Raw genomic sequence first — 25,458 nt, forward strand, 5'->3', positions numbered from 1 at the left:
ACCACATAATCTGCTACACGCTGCTATGGAATACGGCTGCAGCACTGCTGTTTCAAAGAAAGGGGAGGGGGCAGGGAAGGTGCGGGGAGCCAGCGTCTTTCAGTGTGAGTCCACAAGAACAGACCCTCCTCACTCTCCACCTGGGGAGACAAACTCTGAATCCTCCAGACTTCAGCCGCCGGTGCTTTTTCAGGGGGGTGGCAACCCAAAAAAAAAAAAAAAAAAAAACCAACAACTCTGGCCCCCACCCCTTTTGTACATACATTACTCTGGAATTGTGTTTATTATTTTAAAAAGGAAGAAAGGAGGCAGAAAGCTCCCCCGCACAAACTGAACTAAATCTACACAACTGAAGGGGGGGGAGAGAAAACGTAACCACCCTCCCAACCCTGTCATGGAAACGTGGCTGGGAGAATGGGATCTATGCTTGTTGACCATTGTTAACTAGTATTTTTAGTCCTGACTGCTCTTAGCCTATGTATAGTTCCTTTTTTTAAATGCATTTTCTATACATTAATAAAAGATTCCAAATGAGCAATGTGTGTGTCTGGTCAGTGAATGGGGAGAACTGCGAGGACTCATAGACTCATAGACTTTAAGGTCAGAAGGGACCATTATGATCATCTGGTCTGACCCCCTGCATGCTGCAGGCCATAAAACCGTCCCTACCCCTTCCCTGGACTCTGCTGTTGAAGTCCCCAATCCTGTTTTTAGTGACTTCAATTGGCAGAGACCCTCCTGCTAGAGATCCCTGCCCCGTGCTGCGGAGGAAGGCGAAAAACCTCCAGAGGCTCAGCCAATCTGCCCTGGAGGAAAATTCCTTCCCGACCCCAAATATGGCGATCAGTAAGACCCCGAGCATATAGGCAAGAGTCTCCAGCCCGACCCCTGTTAGCCATTATACTATTTACCTACCATTGCTTGGCTTTCCTTGACTACTATGTTTTACCATTAAACCATTCCCTCCATAAACTTATCTAACTTAATCTTAAAACCAGACAGGTCCGTCGCCCCCACCGTTTCCCTCGGTAGGCCGTTCCAATATTTCACCCCTCTGACGGTCAGAAACCTTCGTCTAATTTCAAGTCTGAACTTCCCCACGGCCAGTTTATATCCATTCGTTCTTGTATCCACGTTAGTACTAAGCTGGAATAATTCTTCTCCCTCCCTTGTATTAATCCCTCTAATATATTTAAAGATAGCAATCATATCCCCTCTCAGCCTTCGCTTTGTCAGACTAAACAACCCAAGCTCCTCTAGTCTCCTTTCGTACGACAGGTTTTCCATTCCTCTGATCATCCTAGTGGCCCTTCTCTGCACTCGTTCCAATTTGAGTTCATCTTTTTTAAACATGGGAGACCAGAACTGCACACAGTACTCCAAATGAGGTCTCACCAGCGCCTTGTACAACGGAAGCAGGACCTCCTTATCCCTACTAGATATACCTCGCCTAATGCATCCCAAGACAGCATTGGCTTTTTTCACCGCCACGTCACATTGTCGACTCATAGTCATCCTGCGGTCTACAAGAACCCCTAGGTCCTTCTCCTCTTCCGTTACTTCTAACCAATGCGTCCCCATCTTGTAACTAAAATTGTTATTAGTCATCCCCAAATGCATCACCTTACACTTTTCACTATTAAATTTCATCCTATTTCTGATACTCCAATTCACAAGCTCATTCAAGTCTCCCTGCAGGATATCCCTATCCTCCTCCGAATTTACAACGCCTCCCACCTTCGTATCATCCGCAAACTTTATCAGCCCACTCCTGCAATCGGTTCCGAGGTCAGTTATAAATAGATTAAATAAAATGGGTCCCAAAACCGAACCTTGAGGCACTCCACTAGTAACCTCCCTCCAACCTGACAGTTCACCCTTTAATACAACCCGCTGCATTCTCCCCATTAACCAATTCCTTATCCACCTCTGGATTTTCATATCGATCCCCATGTTTTTCAGTTTAACCAATAATTCCTCATGGGGTACAGTATCAAACGCTTTACTGAAATCCAGGTATATTAGGTCCACCGCATTCCCCTTATCTAATAAATCCGTTACTTTCTCAAAGAAGGAGATCAGATTCGTTTGGCACGATCTGCCCTTCGTAAAACCATGTTGTAATTTATCGCAATTGCCACTAACCTCCAGGTCCTCAACTAGTTTCTCTTTCAGAATTTTCTCTAACACCTTGCACACTACAGATGTTAAACTAACAGGCCTGTAGTTACCCGGATCACTTTTTTTCCCTTTCTTGAAAATAGGAACCACATTAGCTATTCTCCAGTCTAACGGGACCACCCCCGAGTTTACAGATTCATTAAATATTATCGCTAACGGGCCTGCTATTTCCCGTGCCAATTCCTTCAATATTCTCGGATGAAGATCGTCCGGTCCTCCCGACTTAGCCCCATTAAGGTGTTCAAGTTTTGTTTCTACCTCGGATACGGTAATCCCCCATCCTGAATGCCCCTCTGTAGTGGTGCTAGTATCCCTAATACCTTCATTGGCCTCATTAGACACCGATGCAAAATATTCATTAAGATATTGCGCCATGCCTAGATTGTCTTTAATCTCCTCTCCGTCAATAGTCTTCAGCGGTCCCACTTCTTCTTTCTTTGCTTTCTTCCTATTTATGTGGCTGTAAAACCTCTTACTATTGCTTTTAATTCCCCTCGCTAGGTCCAACTCTACACGGCCTTTGGCCTTTCTCACTCTATCTCTACATTCTCTGACTTCTCTTAGGTACATTTCCTTACTGATCCCTCCCCTCTTCCACTCTTTGTACGCTTTCTGTTTTTTCCTAATAGCCCCTTTGAGTCGGTCGCTCATCCAGCTCGGTCTAAATCTCTTGCTTAGTAATCTTTTTCCCTTTTTTGGAATACAGGCCTCCGACAGCTCATGCATCTTTAACTTAAAGTAATCCCAGGCTTCTTCTGCCTTTAAATCCATTAATACGTTTGCCCAATCCACTTCCCTTACCAGTCCTCTTAATTTGTTAAAATTGGCCTTTTTAAAATTATAAACCCTAGTCTTTGATTTAATTCTGTTACTCCTTCCATGTATTTTAAACCGAATTAGCTCATGATCACTGGAGCCCAAATTGTCCCCTACTACCACTTCCTCAACGAGGTCCTCACTACTTACTAGAATCAAATCTAAAATGGCCTCCCCCCTCGTCGGTTCAGTTACCACTTGATGGAGGAATTGATCAGCAAGCACTTCTAGGAACATCTGAGCCCTGTTATTGCTACTAGCGTTTGTTCCCCAATCTATATCCGGGAAGTTAAAGTCCCCCATAATTACACAGTTTCTGTTAGTAATTACTTCTCTAAACACATTAAATAGTTCCTTATCCATATCCTGGGTCGATCCCGGCGGTCTATAGCACACTCCAAGCACTATCCCTGGAGAGGCTCTAGTAGTCCTATTACCCAGTGTGAGTATTGCCCAGACGGACTCTGTGTTATCTAATCCATCAACTATTATTTCTTTACAGTTTATTTCACTATTGACATACAATGCCACCCCCCCACCTTTACCTTTGTTCCGGTCTTTCCTAAACAGCGCATACCCCTCCATACCGGTGTTCCAGTCGTGACTGCCATTCCACCACGTTTCCGTTATTCCTACGATATCTGGTTTCAGCTCTTGGACCAAGAGCTCCAATTCCTCCATTTTATTACCTAGGCTTCTGGCATTGGTGTATAAACACCCTAATGTATGTCGTTTAGCCTGTCTCCCATTAGCAGCACTATATGTTGCGGGCCTCCTTGTGTCCGTCCCCCCTGTCCTTCCTATGTCCAATCTCATCTCCCCGGCTATGTCTCCTCTCATTTTACTCACCTTTTCCATACTGGAATCTGGCGTGGAGATTAACTGTGCATCTCCCAACCGTCTCCCCAAACTTCCTAGTTTGAAGCTCTTTTGATTAGATGAGCCAGCCTCCCTCCCAGAAGTCTATTTCCTTCCCTACTCAGGTGGAGCCCATCCCGCGAGAACAGGTGTCTGTCCCCGAAAGCCTCCCAGTGGCCATACATCCCAAAGCCCTCCTTATAGCACCACTCCCTTAGCCAACTATTTATTCTCACAATCCTATCAGCCCTTTGCTGCCCTTCCCTCGGAACGGGCAGGATCCCACTAAAGATAATCTGAGCCTCTATCTCCTTGAGCGTCTTCCCCAGCCTGGCATAATCTCCCTTGATTCTCTCTAACAAGAACCTAGCCGTGTCATTCGTTCCTACATGAAGGATTATCAAGGGGTTCTTACCTGCTCCTTTTAGGATCCTTTTCAACCGCAGGTCCACATCGCGTATCTTTGCGCCCGGTAGACAGCACACCCTTCTGTTCTCCGGGTCCGCCCTGGTCACAGGCCTGTCCAATCTCCTCAGTAAAGAGTCTCCAATTACATACACCTGCCGTCGCCTGGCAACAGTGCAATCTAGTAATCTAGTCTCTGAACCCTCTAGTCCTGACCTGTGCCTGTTCCTATCTTCCCTTATGCTCCCCCTTATGCCTTCCTGAATCCTCCCGGGGCCCAGAATTGGTGCTGTCTCCATCAACTCCTCCCCTCTCTCTCTTGGACTAGCTGCTCTTCTCTTCTTTCTCACCCTCCCACCTTCAGTCGCCACCTGCTGCCCCTCCACCTCACTATCCAAACACTCGAACCTATTCCTGAGTTCTATTCCCCCCTCACTGGCCCTTCTTTTCCTTGGCCTGCTTCTCACAGTCACATGCTTCCACCTCCCATGTTCTCCCCCTTCCATTCCCCTCTCACCGTCCTCTACCTCTACCTGCACCACAGGGCATTCTCCTTCAGTACCCCCTTGCCTTTCCTCCATCAGCTGCTCAAACCCCCGCCTAAACTCCACCAGGGTATCTACCTGCATCTCCAGCCCCTTAATCTTTTCCTCCAGCAACACTATCAGGCGACACTTCATACACACATACCTGTGTTCCGGCTCCCCTGCTAGGACCAAGTACATACCACAGCTTCCACATGCAGCCATCTGCATTCTGTCTGCTGCTGCTGCTTGGCTCATGGCTGCTGTAATCTCTGCCCACAGCACCTGTGGACTCAGAGCACACACCACGCCGCGCCCTCCTGCCTCCCCCCTTACCTCCCCCTGCAAACTCCCTCTCAAACTCCCCTGTTAGCCTCCCTGTTTGCTGCCGCTGCTCAGGACAGTGACTGACAACTCCTTTCCATTTAGCCCTAACCCAGGCTCCTAATCTCTCCCCCTTTACCCTATCCTCTGGGTCTGGCAAAGAGATTTTCTGTTCTGCCTTCTCTCACTCTCCTTGATTCACCTCTCTTTCTGCCACTTACTCCGTATGTTTCCCAGGAGACACTCTTTCTGAGGCCCTGTCTCTGCGCACACGCAGCACCAATCTAACTAGACTGGCTTGTTACCAAATTGATCTTAGCTGCCCAAACCCGTTTAAGAAGCATCCACGCAAGGGACTTGCAGTGATTTAGCTCAATCGATTGAAAAACCTTTTTTAGTACAGTCAGTACAACTTCTGTGCAGAACAGCCTTAAGTTGCTCCCTCTCTGCCCCAGATGAATGGCAACTGGATCAAGCAGGCAGTGAGTAGGAGCCAAATGGATCCTGTATTTAACATAATTAATTAATTAATTAAAACCAAAACATCTCCACCAATTGAATGTCCAGTCTTCTCCTGATTCCTAAGCTCCCTCTAGTGTTCTCGGGAAAGAATTGCACTCACTCCGGGTCTGCTCAGCCGGCACTTGATGCAGCTTCTCCCTTCCCTCCCTGCTTTTTCTTCTCTGCTTTTTTGTCCCCACTCTCTGGCTTCCTCTGTCTAACTTACTCTTTCTTTCTTCATTTGCCTCCCTCTCACCATCTCATTCTGTGTCTTTAACTCCATTCCCCTACCCCACCTTGTTTACACAGATGTGCTTTGTTTCAAGGTGTGCCCAATTCCGCCGCCCTTCCCCCCCCCCCCCCCAAACTGCATGGGAAGCCCCTGGCACTGCTCAGCACCAGTGGCAGACTTTGTTCCTGCAGGCTGTGCAGCATGAATCACCACATCTGCCCCCCCCCCCCCGAGGCCAACTCCCAAACCAATGGCATCATCAGCTAGCACAGGCCCCTATCCCAGTCTGCACCACCGCCATGCTGTGCCTCACAAGGAGGGGGCACCCAGGTCTGAGCAGCTGCCAACCGAATGCAAAGCTGGCATGGGGGGGGGGGGAATATCAAGGAATGCCAGAGAGAGCGCATACATACAAAGCTCCATGACAGTGTGTGTCAGAGAGTACCAACTTGAACGCAGCAGCTGAGTGCTGGCTAAAAATCAGACAGCTGTTACCATTCTCCAGGGCAGGGAAGGAACAGGGCAGCTCTTCTGAACCAATGTGCAAAGAGAACAGACTCCCCGCAAGGCTGTTTGTTTGTTTCAAAAATCAGCACCACAGGTCAAATCCCATGGTTGCCATGAAGAGATTTCTGCAAGAGGAGGACAGTACCTGGCCTGCTAAACAGCCACAGGGGCTTGATACGGCTTTGTAAATGATCTAGGAATGTTAGGGAGCATATGGGCATGTGTGCACACCCCCACACAGCCATCCATGGCAAGGAGTGCACACATAATCCTCCCCCAAACTGATCATCCAAGGATGGGGCACTCCCTGTCGCTGGTGGCTCCCAAGCCCGGGGCAACGTGGCGGTGTGTCGTCTGATGGTGACACAACACACCGTGTCAATGAGAACAGGGACAAGAAAAGAAAAGTCACTAACAGGTGTCTACCAGTCCCCCAGCTGCTGCTCCCTTGGCGATCTGGGGTTCCTGCCTCCCTGCCTCAACACCACAAGTCCTGGCCTGGCTGGCAGCTCCCTGGAAGCCTAGCTCCCAAACCACCTTCTGGGCCTGGATCGAGGCTCTTTTCCCACCACCGTGGCTGGAGTCTGGCTGGGCTCACTGGGTACATACCTGGTGCTCCTCTTGCCCCTTCCTTGCAGCACCAGCATTTAGCCTCAGCTGGGAAGGAGAATCCACACCAATGCAGAAACAGCAATGAGAGCTGAAGGTCTGGAGCCTCCCTTGGAGGTGTGTGGAGTACCCTCAAGATTCCCTGCACTTTGGGAGACTTCAGCTCAGAAAATACTGTGCAAAAAAAGTGAAACTGTTCCTATTGTTCCCTGGCACACCGGGGCAGCATTGTGCTAGGCGCTGCACAGACACACCAGGAACGCTAGCCCTGCCCCAAAGAGTTGTATTTCACTGGAGTTTGACAGGGGAAGTCACATTCTATTACAATATCTGCAGATGTGCCCCAGGTCCACCAGGCCTGGAGGTCCCACAAGAGCAGCCAGTGCTCCTGTCCTTGACAGCGATTAAAGCAGTGTCTTCCCAGCATTCCTGTGTGTCAGCCCCTTATGACCAGCCCCACCATTCAACCCCAGAGCATGATCTCCTGTCTCCTTACACAAAGGATACTGGGCTCCTAGGTGAGTCTCTTTTCTAAAGCCAACTCTCACAATAGCCTTCGTCCTATGCAGCCATGCCACCTTGCACAGAGACTGGACAGCCAAGGGAGCGCAGTACTGTGGCATCAAGCTTCCCTTGCTGTCTCTCCCATGTTTTCTCTTCTTCCTTTCCCTATGTCTCTCCAGGTTGTTCCCTTCCTTTCCGCCTGCCTCTTCTCCCCTTTGTTTTTCAGTTTTCCCTGTAAATAAGCCCCATCTACATCTCTGCTTTTCCCTTCCTCCCTCTATTCTTCTTTCCATCCTTACCCATCAGGCCCTGTCTCTCCACCACCACCACCTCACCGTACCATGTGTGATATCTTCATGGCAAGCAAACAGAGGAGTTAGATTAAAACATAAAATATTCTTTTGGGGAAGGTTACAATGTAACACTATTTTATTTCTTAAAATCCAGGACCTTAACACACGAGAACTAAAAGCACAGAGAGACAAAACAGGCTGCTCCTTAAGGCAGACACTCAATTCACCCCAGCTCGCCATAGGCTGACTCTTTGCAGACTGACTGCTGAAAGACCCAGACTGAATATATCCTACAGAGCTCCATAGCCTGCAAGCAGGAACAGGAATTTCTGAAAATTTAAGTGATAGTTTATCATTTTCAACACAGTTTTCAATACGCCACAGCCAGGAGGGAGGAAGGAGCTCAGAGGGTCATTCTCTTGTCCCTGGGATCTTTCTCCACTGAGCTTTCTGGGTGGGTGTCTCACCATCTGTTCTCCCCTCTCCTCTACAGCTTCCCACCTCAGATTCCCCTGTCTGGAGAGTCTGTGCGTCACCAGCCAGAAGGGAGCCAGCAGGGAGGCACTGGAGGAGCTGCAGCCTTCAAGCCAAGGCATGGGTGCGCTCCCTCTGCTTTTAGCTTTTCTCCCCTTGACTTTAACACTGACAGTTAAAGCAGCCACCTCTGGAGACTCGGTTAAAGTCAGTCACTGAGGTCAGGACTTTCCTGCCTCCTAGCTGGTCCCCGACAGCAGTCAATGCATAGGTGCTTGCACTGCAGTCCACTGCACAGCTTACCTTTCTTCCCATGTGTCCCTCCACCACCCTCCCAGGCTGGCAGTCCACCTCCTTCGTCCTCCCTGCCCACTCCTGCTGTTCCACATTGTCACTCTTCCCCCATTACCACTGCACTGCCCTTTCACCCTCTCCCCGTGCCACTGCCTCACACCCCATGCTGCTGCACCCCCTTCCCTTCTCCTCCTCATGCTACTGCCCACCTCCAGTAAATGTGTTACTCATATGCAGCCATGGACTGGACTGACTGCCCCTGGACAGTCCAGCCCGGGCAGAACCCATGCGAGCTTCTCCCCACAATACACCCCCGGTCTGTCCTGTAAAAGGAGGTGATGTGGCCACTAGGAACTGGACTGAGACCAACAATGACAATATCAACTCAATTGCAATATTGTCTCATTGTTTCCTTGTCTTCCGTCTGTCTGCATCCAGCCGTTGTCTCTTGTCTTATTCTTAGATTGGTAGTTCTTTAGGGCAGAGATCTTTGTTTTTACAGTGCCTAGCACAATGGTGTTTCATGTACCAAGTGCTGAATAATCACAAGGAATCCATGTTTCATTACAACTTAGCTGGCTCTTTATTAAGTGAACTGTTAACACAGGTGCTCCAACTGGAGCTGGCATTCCAGCCACATGCACACAGCCTGACTTCCCAGTGCCACCTCCAAATTCTTCCCCCTGCAGCCTGTACTCCTCCCGCCAAGTCCCATGCAGGTTGCTACAAATGGGGTCCAGGTCCGTGATTGAGGCCCAATACAAATAATAAAAAGGTAATAACTCATTTCCAGCCAGCGTAACTCAATTCAGCTCTGCCCCACCTTTGCCTCCTCAGAACTAGTATATAATAATTTAAAACAAATTACAGACTAAGCAGGGATGAACTGACCAGGTACAGTATGAAAGTAACCAAGCATAGCATCTCAACATGCACTTAGCACACTGCACACTATACAAACTATAACACTCTACTACAGGCACTGCCCCTGTCCTTCCCCCACCCACCAGCCTTCATTCATCTTCCCTTCTCATGTTGCTAGGTCTAATTTGATTGCTGATTTAAAGGGGCAGCACCTTGTGTTATTTACTTACACGTAAAGTGCCATGCTTGGATGACATATGAATAGAAGAACTGGACAGGAATTTTCCATTAGAATGATTTCCCGACAGAAAATGCCGTTTCCGCAAAATCAAAATTTTTATTTTGCTGAAAACTTGATTTTCTGTTAGAGTAAATTGAAATTAAGTATTTCATTTCAGGTCAGTTCGATCCACATGGGAATATTTTGGGTTTTTTTTTAATCTGATCCTAAATGTTTTGTTTTGAATTAGTTCAACAAAATATTAAAATGCATTTTTCTATCAGCTAACTGCTAGATGGGAGTTGTAATTCAAGCCCCACTTTCTCTCCTGAGCTGAGCTCCCTGGAGGACTATATCTCCCATAATGCAATGTGGATATCCACAAAAAGACCAGGAGTACTTTTGGCACCTTAGAGACTAACAAATTTATTTGAGCATAAGCTTTCGTGGGCTACAGCCCACTTCATCGGATGCATGGAATGGAACATATAGTGAGGAGATCTATATACATACAGAGAACATGAAAAGGTGGGAGTTCCCCTACCAACTCTAAGAGGCTAATTAATTAAGATGAGCTATTGTCAGCAGGAGGAAAAAAACTTTTGTGGTGGTAATCAAGATACCCCATTTAAGACAGTTTGACAAGAAGGTGTGAGGATACTTAAGTATTATCACTACAAAAGTTTTTTTTCCTCCTGCTGACAATAGCTCATCTTAATTAATTAGCCTCTTAGAGTTGGTAGGGGAACTCCCACCTTTTCATGTTCTCTGTATGTATATAGATCTCCTCACTATAAGTTCCATTCCATGCATCTGATGAAGTGGGCTGTAGCCTACGAAAGCTTATGCTCAAATAAATTTGTTAGTCTCTAAGGTGCCACATGTACTCCTGGTCTTTTTCCTGATCTAACAAGGCTGCTACTCTGAAACCTGTGGATATCCAGGTGACTCAGCTACATGGTGCATTATGGAAGATGTAGTCTGGCCAGGGAGACGTTCTGATACTTCCCCATGGAAATGTTTCAGAATTTCCGTTCTGTGAAAAATTTCAAGTTTTTGCCCCACTTTGGAATGAAAACAAACGTTGAACATTTCAGAATTGGCTGTCTGATGGAAATAATGAATCTCGCTCAGCTCTGATAAACAGTATTTTCACATTGGCCAAGCAGATGTCCCACAGCCTAGGTGGGAACAGCAACTGAAGGTGAAAGTCTCTACTCTCTACCTAATGCCTAAAAGATCTAGCCTCACACTTGGGTAGAGAAAATAACAGATAACATACTCCCCTTCACGGTGCCCACACAGCACATGCTGCACAATCAGCGGTCAGGCTGTCCTTCTAGGCAAAACCGCACCACATCTTAATCAAAGCCAATCTCCTTTCCCTTCAAAGCCTGCTGGGCCAGTCCTCTGCAGCTGAAGACAAAGTGCCCTGAGCTTGCAAGTAGCATGTGCTTGAAACGTACGGATGCTGCAGCTGCAGCGTTTCTGTTGTACAGGGCCTCACCCTTCACTTCCTGCCCAGCTACAAAGTGTTTCGTTTAATTTATTGTCTCAAAACCACATCTCCAAAGGGGGCCTGAACAGTGACGACACATGGGGCACAGCCTGAGCTGCAGCCACAAATAGCAGTTTCAGTCCATTTATTACTAAACATGCCCTTGACAAGAGGGGACTGCAGCTCAGGTTGTGAGTTGCAGGTGAACTCACTCTTTTAGTCCTCCTAGCAAAGAGAGGGGAGGGAGAAGTGGACAGTCCTAAAACAACTGTCTATGGAGGGGAAGGGCATTGATAATTTATTTTGGCTTTCCGGTAACCCTTGAAAAGAGCCCAGCTGTGCAGAAACTGCAAGCGGCGTCAACCACAAAGGAGAGAAAGAACTTAGCTTCTCCTAGAGGACCCTCCTCCTCCCACCAATGCACAGCCCACCCTTCCCCCCCACAGCGTTTCCTACAGCGTCTGCTGGTGGGTTAGGCGGGGTGGGGCTTTCGTAACCATGTACTTATCCCTCTGTCAAAATTTGTGTATATCATCCTGAAATAGTATTAGCAGGGGCACATGTCCCCCTAACCATCTACACCGAAGGACTGGGGCCAGGTATGGAAATGCCATGGCATGAGCCTGAACACCAACACAGCTAGACAATCCCGGCCAGTAATCAGCACTGCCAAACTGGATCACACACAGGCCATCTCATCCAATATCCTGTCTCCAATAGTGCCCAGTACCGGATGCTTCACAGGAAGGTGCAAGAAACCCTGCAGTGGACAATTTTGGAAAAACCTTCCCAGTAGAACATTTCTTCCGGACCCTTCAGTTAGTGGCTGGTTTATGCCTTGAAGCATGAGAGTTTAACACACATCTATTTATTTCATTTTGATTCTAGAACCATAGACGGTTTCATTACCCATATAAAAATCTCATCCAATTTTGAATCTACCAAGTTTTTGGGTCCCGTGGTAGTGAGTGCTTTAGCATAATTATGCATTGCGTGAATCAGTATTTCCATTTTGCTTTTAAGTTTCATCAAAGTAGCCCGTTGCTTATATTGTGAGAATGGGTCAAAGGGAATACCTGATTTCCCCTCTCTGTGCCATTCTTTACTTTACATAACTCTAGCATATATCGTTTTGGTCTTCCCCTCGCTAAACCCAACAGTCCTAGTGTCATCAATTTCTCTCCAGATAGAGCTATTTTCATGCCTCTCATCATTTTCAGCACCTGTCTCTGGGACCCTTTTACTATTTATTTTTGAGGTCGAGTGACCAGAACTGAACACAATGTTCCAGGTGAGTCCGTCCCATTGATACATAGCATGGCATTCTAATACACTCAGTATCATTTTCTATCCCATTCTTTACACACCTTCACATTGTGATTGATTTTTGGCTATCATCAAGCAGAGGCTTTCATTAACCCACCCGCAATGACACTCACGTCTTTCTCCTCAATAATTACTCTTCACTGAGTACTCAGCAATCAACTGCAGCAGTTATTCCTACCAAGCAGAATTCATTTCCATAGGCCATCATAGAATCATAGGACTTGAAGGGACCTTGAGAGGTCATCTACACCAGTCCCCGGCACTCATGGCAGGACTAAGTATTATCTAGACCATCCCTCACAGGTGTTTTTTTAAAAGCAGGTTATACAATCTCCAATGATGGAGATTCCACAACCTCCCTAGACAATTTATTCCAGTGCTTAACCACCTAACTTTTTCTTAATGTCCAACCTAAACCGACCTTGCTGTAATTTAAGCCCATTGCTTCTTGTCCTATCCTCAGAGGTTAAGAAGAACAATTTACCTTCTTCCTCCTTATAAACAAGCTTTTATGTACTTGTAAACAATTATGTCCCCTCTCTGTCTTCTCTTCTCCAGACTAAACAAACCCAACTTTTTCAGTCCCTCATAGGTCGTTTTCTAGACCTTTGATCATTTTTGTTGCTCTTCTCTGGACTTTCTCCAATTTGTCCACATCTTTCCTGAAATGTGGCACCCAGAACTTGACACAATACTCCAGTTGATGCCTAATCAGAGCGGAAGAATTACTTCTCGTGTCTTGCTTACAACACTCTTGCTGATATATCCCAGAATGTTTGCTATTTTTTTTTTTTTTTGGCAACAGTATTACACTATTCACTCATATTTCACTTGTGATCCATTATGACCCCAGACTCCCCTTTCCGTACTACTTCATCCTAGGCAGTCATTTCCCATTTTGTATGTGTGCAACTGATTGTTCCTTCCTAAATGGAGTACTTTGCATTTGTCCTTTATGATTTCATCCTATTTACTTCAGACCATTTCTCCAGTTTGTCCAGATCATTTTGAATTTTAATCCTGTCCTCCAAAGCACTTGCATCCCCTCTCAGCTTGGTATCGTCCGCAAACTTTATATGTGTACTCTCTATGCCATTATCTAAATCAGGGGTCTCAAACTCAAATGACCACGAGGGCCACACGAGGGCTAGTTCATTGGCCCGAGGGCCGCATCACTGACACACACACCCTCGCTGCCCCCGGCCCTGCCCCCACTCCACCCCTTCCATGAGGCCCCGCCTCTTCCCACCCCTTCCCTGAAGTCCCCACCCCAACTCCGCCCCCTCCCTGCCCCCAGAGGGTGCATGAGGGCTGTGGCGGGGGCTCAGGGCAGGGAGTTGAGGTGCAGCAGGGGGTTGGGGTGCAGAAGGAGTGTGGGATGCAGCAGAGGGCTCAGGGCAGGGGATTGGGGTGCAGGAGGGGTGTGGGATGCAGCAGGGGGCTCAGGGCAGGGGGTTGAGGTGCAGGCAGGGAGCTCAGGGCAGGGGATTGGGGTGCAGGAGGGGTGTGGGATGCAGCAGGGGGCTCAGGGCATGGGGTTAAGGTACAGGCAGGGGGTTCAGGGAAGGGAGTTGGGGAGAGGGGTGCAAGAGGGCTTCAGGCTCCGGGGTGGCAGCGGCGCACACCGGGGCCAAGGCAGGCTGCCAGCTCCGGCTCCGCTCCAGGAAGTAGCTGGAACCATGTCCCTGCGGCCCTTGGGACAGGGGGACACAGGGCTCCGCACGCTGTTTGCCGCTCCTCCAGGTACCTCCCCCGAAGCTCCCATTGGCTGCGGTTCCCTGTTCCTGGCCAATGGGAGCTGCGGGGGGCGTGCCTGGAAGCCAAGGCAACACACGGACGGAGCCCTCTGCTCCCCCTCTCCCCTCGGCCACAGGGACATGATGCCAGCCAGCGCGGGACTCGAGGGGGGCAATCCCGCGGGTGTAGTTTGCCCACCCCTGGCCTGGAGGTAGGCCGGGGGGGCGGGTGCCGGCCACTCAACGGGCCGCAGGAAATAGCCCCGCGGGCCGCCTGTTTGAGACCCCTGATCTAAATCATTGATGAAGATATTCAACAGAACCAGAACTTATCCCTGCTGGACCCCACTCATTATGCCCTTCGAGCATGACTGTGAACCACTGATTACTACTCTCTGGGAACGGTTTTCCAACCAGTTTTGCATCCACCTTATAGTAGCTCCATCTAGGTTGTATTTCCCTAGTTTGTTTTAGGAGAAGGTCATGCAAGACAGTATCAAAAGCCTTACTAAAGTCAAGATATACCACGTCTACTGCTTCCCCCGCAGCCACAAGGCTTGTTACCCTGTCACATCTCCCTGTAGCAGAGTTCACTTAGGGGCCAGCAGGCCTTGTGAGCAGGCCGCAGCTCAACAGTCTCCAAAGTCTTGGGGGCCTTGTAAGGCAACCTGGGGGCCTGGTGGCAAACTCACAGTCTGTCATTCTCCCCGTTCCCCTCCCCCTGGTTGGACTAAGGGCCGAGGGAAGAATAAAGTGACCCAAGCCCTCTTTGTCCACTGTGTCCTGGCCCAAGGTCCAAGGGGGGGCAGAAGGATGGGATTGTTTTCATCCCCTCTAGCTGATGGCCTAGGGGAGGATGGTCTAGGGTACTTCCTACCTGCTCCCACCGCAAGTGCTCTCTGCAGTTTGGGCATGGTCACAGCTCTCGGCTTCCCTCCTTGCAGAGGGTTGCTCAAGCAGCCTCAGTGATTCAGACAGTCCATCATGGCTTCCCAGCTCGCTTTGCGGCATCCAGGGATTTCCCCCTTATTAGGGAGAAGTGGAGAGAAAAAGGGGTCAGGACCCTAGCTGCCCAGCTGGGCCTTACCCACAGTCCAGGGCCTTCCCTGGAGTCCTCTGGTCCCAGAAGTTACTAACTGGCTTCCCTCCTATAGACAGCCTCGCCACCAGCTTGACTGCCAGAGCCTCATTCGAAGCCTTGGCTCCGTCACCCCTTTCGTCCTAGTGAGGGGTCTGGAAGCCCCACCACACACCCATTTACCTAGCTCTTTATTATTCATTATTATCTGTATTGCAATAACACCCAGAAGCCCCAGTCATGGACCAGAACAAACACAGAACAAAAAGACAGTCCCTACCCCAAAGAGCTTACAAGCGAAGTATAAAAGCCAACAAGAGGAGACAGACAGGAGCACTAAGAAACAACGAGGCAATCTTCGACAGCACGATAAGCGATGGTCTCAGCACACCTGCTGCCTAATTGTTGGCTAGTTTTGTGCCGAATACCAGGCCTAGAATAGAATCGTGGGAGGGGAGCACCCACTGTCACCCTTCAGCCACGCTGGGAACTAACAACTGTCACTCTGTTTACGGTCTCTTGCTCGGTTGCTCATCCGTGATTGAGCTCCACCTCTCACCCCTTGACCTCCTAGTTTCCTTAACAGCCTCCTGAGCGGGACCTTGGTCAACAGCTTTCTGAAAGTCCAAATGAAGTATACTAAGCAGTTCTCCTCCAGCGAGCTGACAGACCCACCACAGAAGACCCTCAATTTGCATTTCACTTTCCTTCCCACTGTCGGTGCCACTGACAGCTATAATGATTTGCAGAAGTGACTTTAGTGCAACACACCCTGCCTGAGCCGCAGAACCACAGCTGCATCCTTCCCAGGAGAATTTCAGGGGGAACCCATTAACAAATGAGCTGGAGAGGAGGGAAGCTAAGCAGCGCATTTCACCTGTGAAGACCAAAGGTTAAACTGTCACTAGTACATAGAGAAGCTTAGAGATCTCAGCCTGGTTCCTACTAGGAGACACCCTCCTCCGCCCCTCTCCCCCCCAGTCTGCATCACCAAGTCACTACCTAATATTGCCCTCATTAGCAGTAACTGCTCGGGGGGGGGGGGGGGGCTGCAGCCTCAGGCCAGCAGTCTGCTGCATTGGTCAAGGGGTAGAAGGATAGGATCCAGGGCTAGGGTAGCAGGAGGTGCGGCAGGTCAGGACTGAGGTGTATTAGCAGAGCAACAGTATGTGGGGAAGTTTGCTATTTTATTGGCAAAACTACCAACTCCTCAATTTCACAAACGACCTCCTTTAAAAATACAATTCAGCATTCTCCATCCAACTGCTAGGCCAAAAGCGCAACACAAACTATCTGTGCAGTGCAGAACAGGACGAAACCAGGGGCCATCGGGGACCATGCAATGTGACACTCCAGGCTCAGATGCATTCGCAACAGTTCACATCTCCTCTCCCCAAACGCTCCACGCTCGCCCCCAGGAATTAATAAAAAACAGCGTCAGGAGAGTTAAAGGCGGAGCAACAAGGGTGGGAGCCCAGCCAGAAGAGTTGTGGATCCTGTACAAAGAGTAACTCCTGTTTATACCTAAAAGCAGTATCGGGAGCCATCAGTGAGGCTGTAATGCAGAAACCAGGTGTTCAGAGCAGCAAAAGGAAATAAACAAAACCTAATGCAGGGGAAGCGTTCATTAACCCTTGGGGAGCTGGAGCAAAGTGCATAGACTCAAGATGGGGGATTGCAGAGCTGCTAGTAACCAGGGATGGAGTATGCCAGATCTGATAAAATGGCCCTTATGGACAAGCCCCCTACCACAGGCTCTCAAACCGTTTCAGAGCACAGGCCAGCAGCCAGGTCAGCCTCCCCTCCCAGTCCCAGTCATGTTCTGGCTTGCAATCCCACCACTTCCATCTAGCAGCTATGCAGACATGTCTTACACTCAGGGCCGGCTCCAGGCACCAGGCACCCAAGCACATGCTTGGGGCGGCACCTGGTAAGGGGCGGCGGGGGGAGCGTGGCGCGGCATTCCGCGGGGGGGCGCTCCGGCGGCGCAGCGCGGCGCTGGAGGGGGCGGGTTCCAGTTGTGCGGGGCTCGGCGAGGGGGCGGCGCGGGCGCAGTGCTGGAAGGGGGTTCCGGCGGCGCTCGGCGGGGGGTGGGGGCGGGCTCCGGCGGTGCAGCGCTCGGCGGGGGGGCGGCACGGGGGGGCGGCGCTCTGGGGGGGTTCCGGCAGCGCTCGGCGGGGGGGCGGCGCAGCGCTCGGCTGGGGGGGGGGGGGCACGGCCCAGCGCTTGGTGGGGGGTCTGGGGGGCTGAGCTTTTTTTTGCTGCTTGGGGCAGCAAAAAAGCTAGAGCCGGCCCTGCTCACACTGGCAGGGAACAATGCGGGTGAGGGACTCATCTCTGCAGAGAGCCACATCTCATTGTCCAGCTGCACAGAGGTCTAAGGTTCGCCCTCACTAGAGTAGGTGCTGCAGTCTCTGAGCCTGCTTCTGGGGAGATGCCATCCTTATCACCTTCCTTCTCGTCCCTGGCCGGAGGCTGTGTCCGACCTTTATGGACCTATTGCAGATGTGCTGCCTCTCTTACTGTGCAGCTGGGCCGCAGTGGAATTGCCTTAGAGATGGGCTGCAGCAGAGGGGCGAAGGTTGGACGATGCCATTTATCTCTCCTTATTTGGAGGCTGATTACAATGTCACCATCAGTGTGAATGTGAAACGACGGCAGAGCAGTCTGCAGCTTCATTTTAAGTTCACAGGCATGGCCAGTAATGTCTGCAAAACACACGGAGAGCCCCAGAGAACGGGGACTGTATACATGCAAAGTACTCATATTATCTGTCCCATCAGTTATACTTCCATCCCCCTCTTAGTCACGGAGTGGGGGCAGGGGGAAGAGAGAGATTGCTTCACTGCTGCTGGTACAAATGCCCATTCAAATAAATGAAGCATCAGAACACGCTGCCCCCACGCCTCGGGCTCCACTGGGAAGTGGGTGCCCCAGCCGTGAACAGAGCTGGTTTCATCCTTCAGCATTAATGAGGCTGATCGTTAGGCAATTCCTAAATTAAACGCATGACATCATTATGCCTGGGCTTGCTCACCACCTCAAGCTGCCACCCTCTTTGCCCCACCTCTCTTGCCTTCTTCAGTCTGCCCCTCACCCACTCCCTCTGCTCCCACAGAGAGCTTTGCTCTTAGGATTTCCTCAGGAAGGAATTCCTGTTCGTAGCCAAAAAACAGCAAAATAAATGGGTCTTGTCAGAAAAACAACCAACCCCCATCACTGTCATCTTTCCAAGTGCTGCGACACACGCAGCGGGGACTTGGAGACATTCCTAAGGGCTGGTCTGTCCACTCCCGACCCTGGAAATTACAAGCCTCTGTTTCCCTAGGTCCCTAAAGCATCAAATTTCTCTGACAGCACTATAGAAGAACTCTGCTTTCTTTGGACCCTCGGGCTCTGGCCCTGAAACAGATCTTGCCACAGTGCTATCTAAGAAATTGCTACAGCAGGGGTTGCATTTTAATGGAGTGGGGATCATCCAACTTAGGTATGGCCCCCACCCACTTAGTATCTGAGCACCTCACAGTCTAAGGTATTTAGCCTCACAACACCCCTGGGAGACAGGTCAGTGATATTATCCCGTTGGCCAGATGGGGAACTGAGGCACATAGAGGGTAAAGGCCAAATTTTTAAAAGGTATTTAGGTCCCTAGCAGAATTTTCAAGAGCATTTAAGCACCTACCCCCCATTGAAATCAATGGATTGCTTTTGAAAATCCCAGTCAGAGCCTAAATCCCTTTAGGAATCTGACCCTAAGCAACTTGCCCCAGGTCACATAGGAAGTTGGAGGAGAGTTGAATCTGGATTCCCCAAACACCAGGCGAGAGCACTAACCACTGCATTCTAGCCCCCGCTCTGCCAGTGCCTTGCTGTATGTCTATGGGAAAGTCACGCTGCCCCTCTAACATGGGGAGATCACTCACCCCGCAGGCTGTTGAGGCCTAGTACTGGCAACATGCTCTGAGTGCTTTGGCTGAACGGCAACTGGAGCCCCTCGAAAAACGGAGACTTTGTCGCAAACATTTTCCTGAAAAACGTGTCCCTGGCTTCCCTCGAAAAACGTGAAATCTGGGAGTTTTCCCACCAACTCTAAATATGATCTCCCCAGTGGGCTAGCCTCCTTCACCCTGCACCTCGCGTCATAACTCCCACCACCAGCGCCACTCTGACGCGGCAGTGTACACACCCGCTGTGCGTTGGTGGCAGCAGCCAAGAGAGAAGCAGGCCCAGTCAGTGCAAAATGTTGTTATTAACATAGGCAGAGCCTGAGAGCAGTGTAAAGAAGCCTTAAAGTGATTGGAAATGCATATTAAGGTCCCTTTATACTGCCAAAACGATGCAAAAGGGCCTGGGCATAAATGAGAATCTGGCCCAGTATGTATCACTTGCTATTACCGTAGGGATAAATCCTGCATTGCCCTGGCAGGCACAGAAGGGCCAAGAGGCAGGAGAACAGCTACCGTTCTATACAGAGGTGTAGATTTACAGCTAGAGAGCTGGCTGGGGACAAGTTTCCTTCCCTCCCCTCCCCCCTGCCAGCCCCAATACTCTGGCCGGCTGCAGGATTTGGCCTGTACGTTATGCCACTGTCGAGCATCTCAGCCTGTCCATATGCCTCTACAACTCACACAGAAGCTGGAGCTCAGCTGAGAGCTCAGGAAAGACAGTCAGAGAAGCTGGCCTGGGAGTTCAGGACAGGAAACAAAAAAAAAACCCAAGAGAAGACAGGAGGCAGCAGAACGGCTGACTTGGAGCCTCTTAGTCCTGGGCTGCATGGATCTCAGCCAAGATAGAGCTCTGTGTTTATTCTTTAAGAGGCTGAACTTCTCTCCGAGGGGTCATACATCCCACCCAGCTCCCAACTTTGGAGTTTTGCTCTGAAGCAGCAGCAGAAAAGGCCTTTGCTGATGCAATAAATAAATAAATAAATAAATAAATAACTGATGGGTCTATTTTTAGCTGGCCTGCAGCTGGGTGAGTTTTATTTTTTACTGTTTAACATGAAGCCCTCAAGGTGAGGGGCAGAGAAGAAGAGCAGGAGGAGGCGCCCTGGAAAAATGAGAGGCATGCAGCTCTGGGAGCCGAATTTTCCATTGCTTACTTTAATCCCAGCCAGTATCTGCAAAGAGAACTCATAGCTATCCAGACAGCCAACAGAGCTGCGGGCCAGGCAAACAAGGTGTGTTCCTGCCTAGAGTTTAACCTGCGGTTGGGCCTCATTTCCTCCACTCTGGCTTCTACCCAGATGTTAAAATAAAAAGCTTATTATATTTGCCCATACGTTTTTAACACTGTTTTATGTGCTACAAGGATAAGGGACAAAATTCTCAGCTGGTAGAACTGAATGAAATTCCACTGGATTCAATGGAGCTAAATCGATTTATCCCAGCAGTAGCTTTGGCCCATGGACATTATGAGCCTAGTTCTGCTCTCATATTGGTGTAAATCAGGAGCAGCTCCCTCCCATGTAAAACTGGGGGAAGAGAAGGGATTCAGACCTTGTATAAAATACTAGGTGGTAAAAACGTTACCGTAGTGAGAGATGCAATGAGTCCTGGAGAGGAGTCTGAAACAACCCACAAAGTTTGGGCCTACATCTCTGTATTCCCTATGGACGGGAAAGAGGGGTTGGAGCTGGGATTTTGCATTGGCCCGTTATAGGGATGGGGATCGCACTTATGTATGAAACAGAACCCAAAGTCTGAGGATTTTCAGACCTGTGGTTCTGTGAGCAGATCCAGGGCACATCTCTACCATTAACTAACTTCCTATACCTCACAATTATAGCCACTGCAAACATTTTGTTCCAAAATCCCAAACCATGCCAAATGCAGACCAAAACCAAGGTGTGTCAGCCTCTTGAGCGAACTTGGGCAGAGGGAAGACAGAAGAGCAGAAAAAACATCCTGAAATCCACTATGAAGATTTATCTAGGAAGAATTTAGATATTACACTCATGGGTGCTACAGAAAACCCTCAAATGAAATATCTAAGCAAAGATTAACGCATTCTTGCTGGGAGGGGCAGATTAGAGGGGAGAATTGCGGTGGATTGTGCAGTATAACAAGGTTAAAACCTTCAGACCTGCCTGTCCCCACCCCCCATACTGCTTGGGGCAGGGAGAGAGAGAGACTCTCTCTCTCTCTCTCTTCCCACGAGCCAGACAACGGTTATGTAGAGGTCAGAATGCTCGTGTGAGGTAAGAGGGCCCAACTCTTGCTTTGGGGGAAGCCTCCCCCACATTCATACTTACTCTTCCCTCAAGGTTATAAAACCAAATAACTGTCTCCTGTTGCTGGAGTGACTTAATGACTCTCCAGAGAGTGGATCGCTCGTTTGGCCCCTCTGTCTTTGCACAGCACCTTGCCACCTGCCCCCAGTCTGCACGGGATAACTCCTATTCCCTCACCCTGAACTAGGCTTGCACGATAGTGAGAACACGCCAGCAGCACGCTGAACCCAGGGGTGCGCCCAGTATATACCACCAGCACTAGGCTCCCTGAGAGCCCCTCTGCTCAATGGTTTCCACACAGCCTGAGGAAAATGGAGAGAACACTTTGCAGAAGAACTTGGGTCTAGAAAGGGGTTGGGGTTCTGACCCTTGGTCTGATGGGCCATAAGGAAGTGATGATGGCTATGGGTTATGAGGCTTCACCCCCTTCCGCACCCTATCTGGCTAAGATACTTACATGGCCCCCATTACTGTAGTGTCTGAGTGCCTCACAATCTTTAGCGTATTTACCTCACAATGCCCCTGCAAGGCAGGGCAGGGCTGTTATCCCCATTGTGCAGATGAGGAACTGAGGTACAGGGAAACCAGACTTGCCTGGTCACACAGAAAAGCTGGGGTGGAGCAAGGAATGGAAGCTAGGCCCCAGGCTAGCACCTATCCTGCTCATAACCCCTCTTCCCACCCCCTTCGTCTCCTGATTGCCAGGAACTGTTCATTAGTGCCTGCTGCTCTGCATTCTGTGCTGAGCATGGCCCCTCACCTGCCACAGTGGGGTGAGGTGCTGACTGGCTTTCCCCTCCTAGGAGCTCCTACAGACCACTGACTAGGCCGGAACAACTTCCCTATGCAGAAAGGAACCCTAGTTGACCTAGGAATAAGTTCCTGCAATGTCTGAAGAGCAGACAGGGTGCACACGCACCCGAGGGGAAATCAGCTACATGACCTCAGAAGTGACACCAGACAATGCCCCAGGGAGCACGAATGGGCCACACAGAGTTGTGCTCCTCCCTAATCACCAGCTCGTGCTTCAAAAGAGGAAAACCCTGGGTTTCATTCCCCCCCTTGCCAATTTAAGGATTGACATTAACACCATAAGGCACAGTCAGGAGCAACCTTCCAAAAATAGCCATTTGTTTTCGGGTGCCCAAGTTGAGATGCCTTGGGCCTGATTCTCAGAAGGACTGAGCACCCACAGCTCCCACTGAGTTCATCTGGAGTTCTGGGTGCTCAGCAATCAATCAGCATTTTACAGATGGGGAAACTGAGGCACAGAGAGTTTAAGGGATTTGTCCAAGGTCACACAGTGAGTCAGTGGCAGAGGCAGGAAGGAGAGCCAGGTCTCCAGACTCCCTGTCTTGTATTTAAATCACAAGGTTACTCTGCTATCCCTTTAATTTCACTTTCATTCTACCTCCACCCCAGATATTCCATTGGATTGGCCCATACATCTGGCCAAGCAGAACTGCATGCAGCTTCCTCCAAAATCATGCAGTGCTGTGCAAGGCCCATCCAGAAGGGGGTGCTACACAGCAAATTTAGGCGCTTTTTGCTTATTCCTAGGACCTACGTGTGCTCCTTTCTCAGCATTCCTTGGCAGAGACTGCACTGCAATTTGCAGACCCAATTGTTTTCGTCCCAGAGGACAAACAAAAATAGATGAGAAGTTTGTTCTCAGGCCTAAGATCAAAGCCCCACAATTCTGGGATCGGATTCAGATCGCTGCACTGCTGCTAGACTGGATCCAGAACTGGACGTCCTAAAGTCTCAGACATGTAGGTTAGAGCAGATCAGGGCTGTCCCTAGCTATTCTGGGGCCCTACGCAGCCCCGCCCCCTCGTGGGGGGGCAGGCCTCTGCAGGGGGAAGCGAGGATGGTGTCCCAGGCCTCCACGGGGGGGGCAAGGAGTGGGCCCCAGGCCTCCGCGGGGGGGGCGTTGGCTTGGGGGTAAGGGGGAACCACCCCCCAGCACTCACCAGTGGCGCGGCTGGGGCTGGGTCGCTGCACTCCCGCCGCCCGTGAGTGCAGCCCTGGCCCTGCTGCAGAGCTCAGAGGAGTGGGGGCGGGGCTGGGCAGGGGCTGGAGCAGTACGGGTTGCGCAGGGCACCTGCAAATTTGGTGCCCCAAATTTCCTGGTGCCCTACGCAGGTGCGTACTTTGAGTATGGGTAAGGACGGCCCTTGAGCAGATGCTGTGGTTAGGGCCCATCTCCAATTTATAAAGCCTTAATATTTACCAAGTACATGAATTCTAATGAGGATCTATGGTTCAAGGACATAAATCCATGGTGGGGTTTGGTAACGTTACAAGTTGAAGCCTCAGTTCAGCAAAGGACTTAAGCAAGTGCTAATATCCAATTGAAGACAACAGACTTAAGTGCCTTATTGAATAGGGATGGACTTATACTCATGCTTAAATGCTGTGCTGAACAGGGATTCAAGAGAGGCACTGCACACAATGGGAGCTTCGCAGGCCAGTTTCTCCTCCCTCAGAGAGACATGTGCCAAGAACCTGAGACCCTGAAACACACATGGTTTACACAGAGAACAAAGTGTATGTCTGAATCTCTGTGAAGAGCCTGAACTGCAGAGCTGCCCCGCTTAACGCCTGCCATCAGTGGAGCAGCATAAACAGTTATGAAAGGCAGAACTATGAGCTGGATGTTACCCCATCATAATACACGAGAGGCAGGGAAACCGGCAGGCAGCTTTGTGGGCTGAAATCAATGGGAGCTTTGCCTGAGCAGAGCAGCATCAATCTCTATTGGACAGATTTTGAAAAGAGTTTAGCTCTTAGCTAAATGAAGTGGCCCAAATCTACAGACATGAGCCATACCTAGCAACTCCCACTGAGAACAAAGGAGAATTCACCTGCTGTTGAGAAGCAGGGGGGGTTCCTTGAGGTGGCTAAATGGGAGCTAAGCTTTCTTGAAAATACCTGGCCCTATCTATATTCCGGCTGCTTTCACTAGTGGTGAACAAGCCTCCATCTCTCACAGGCCACTGAACATCCCCTTGCCAGCTTCCCCCTTGCTTCACATACAGCCGCTTACTTGCTCAAGGATCTCTAAAGCTACTGATTTTAAGATGATCGTATTTTAGTCATTAAAAAGTGGGCCACACCAACTAATAAGGGAAGGGTCTAGAGACTGCTCAGCCTTCCCCATTAGCTGCCAGGCCCCCCATTAGCTCAGATGCCGGGAGAGATAATCAGAAAGTTTTTTCCCCTCTCACCTCTGATGCCCTGTAAGAAATTAAACTGTGGCTTCAAAAGTTATCATTTTAAAGAGCTCTGGAGAGGAGCAATTCCATACTCAGAGATTAAAGAGCCAGACTAATTAGCATCACTTGGAAAGAAGCCAAGCTAGAAGAGACAGGGCAAAGGTTGCTGATAGACGAGCTGAGTGGTAGGCCCAGCTGGAGGCTTCTTCCCAGCCCTTCCATAACACCAAACCAACAGGAAACAGAATGGAATCAACAGGCAGCAAATTTAAAGTGGAAAGAAGAAGAATTTATTTGTGGAGCATGTAAACTCCCTGCCACAGGATATTATTGAGACAATGACATTGGGCTCTAATCTAGGGACTCTCTTTAGCTGTGTCTTGTGCAGCACGGAGCACACCACCAATTCTTAGCAACCGATAATAGGTCAGCAGGATTAAAAAAAAAGAGACTAGTATGAATAAAAACAGCATCTGCTTGTGACATAGCTAGGATAGCAATGACTGGGGCTAACAGTCCACATGCTTCATGGCACAGATGAGTCCCCAGCTGGGGGGGGGTCAGGAAAATAATTCCTGACCCCACCACTATGGTATAAATTGCACATGTAGGTGTCTTAAGGCCAGGTTACTCCTCCCATTAAAGCATCCTGCACTGACCATCGTTAGCAGAGAACTCTAGATGGACCACTGGGTGCATGCAATGTGGCATGGGCCATATTCCTAAATGTAGTACCAGCACAGACCCACCTTTCTCCCCTGAAT

The 25,458-nt window shown here is 49.6% G+C and overlaps 1 long non-coding RNA gene across 2 annotated transcripts in view; it reads right to left on the minus strand.

The window, feature by feature from the left end:
• Positions 1-25,458, minus strand: part of LOC135973086 (uncharacterized) — a 156,939-nt gene that overhangs the window by 108,428 nt on the left and 23,053 nt on the right. Inside the window, exon 1 of one of the 2 annotated variants that reach the window (XR_010589789.1) lies at positions 15,044-15,182. The exons of the other annotated variant lie outside the window; for it this stretch is intronic. This is a non-coding gene — a long non-coding RNA (uncharacterized LOC135973086). Of the gene's footprint in view, positions 1-15,043; positions 15,183-25,458 lie in introns of those variants that run through there. 2 annotated transcript variants of the gene reach the window in all.

Source organism: Chrysemys picta, chromosome 8 (assembly GCF_011386835.1).
Source record: "Chrysemys picta bellii isolate R12L10 chromosome 8, ASM1138683v2, whole genome shotgun sequence".
In the NCBI taxonomy this organism is placed as follows: domain Eukaryota; kingdom Metazoa; phylum Chordata; order Testudines; family Emydidae; genus Chrysemys; species Chrysemys picta.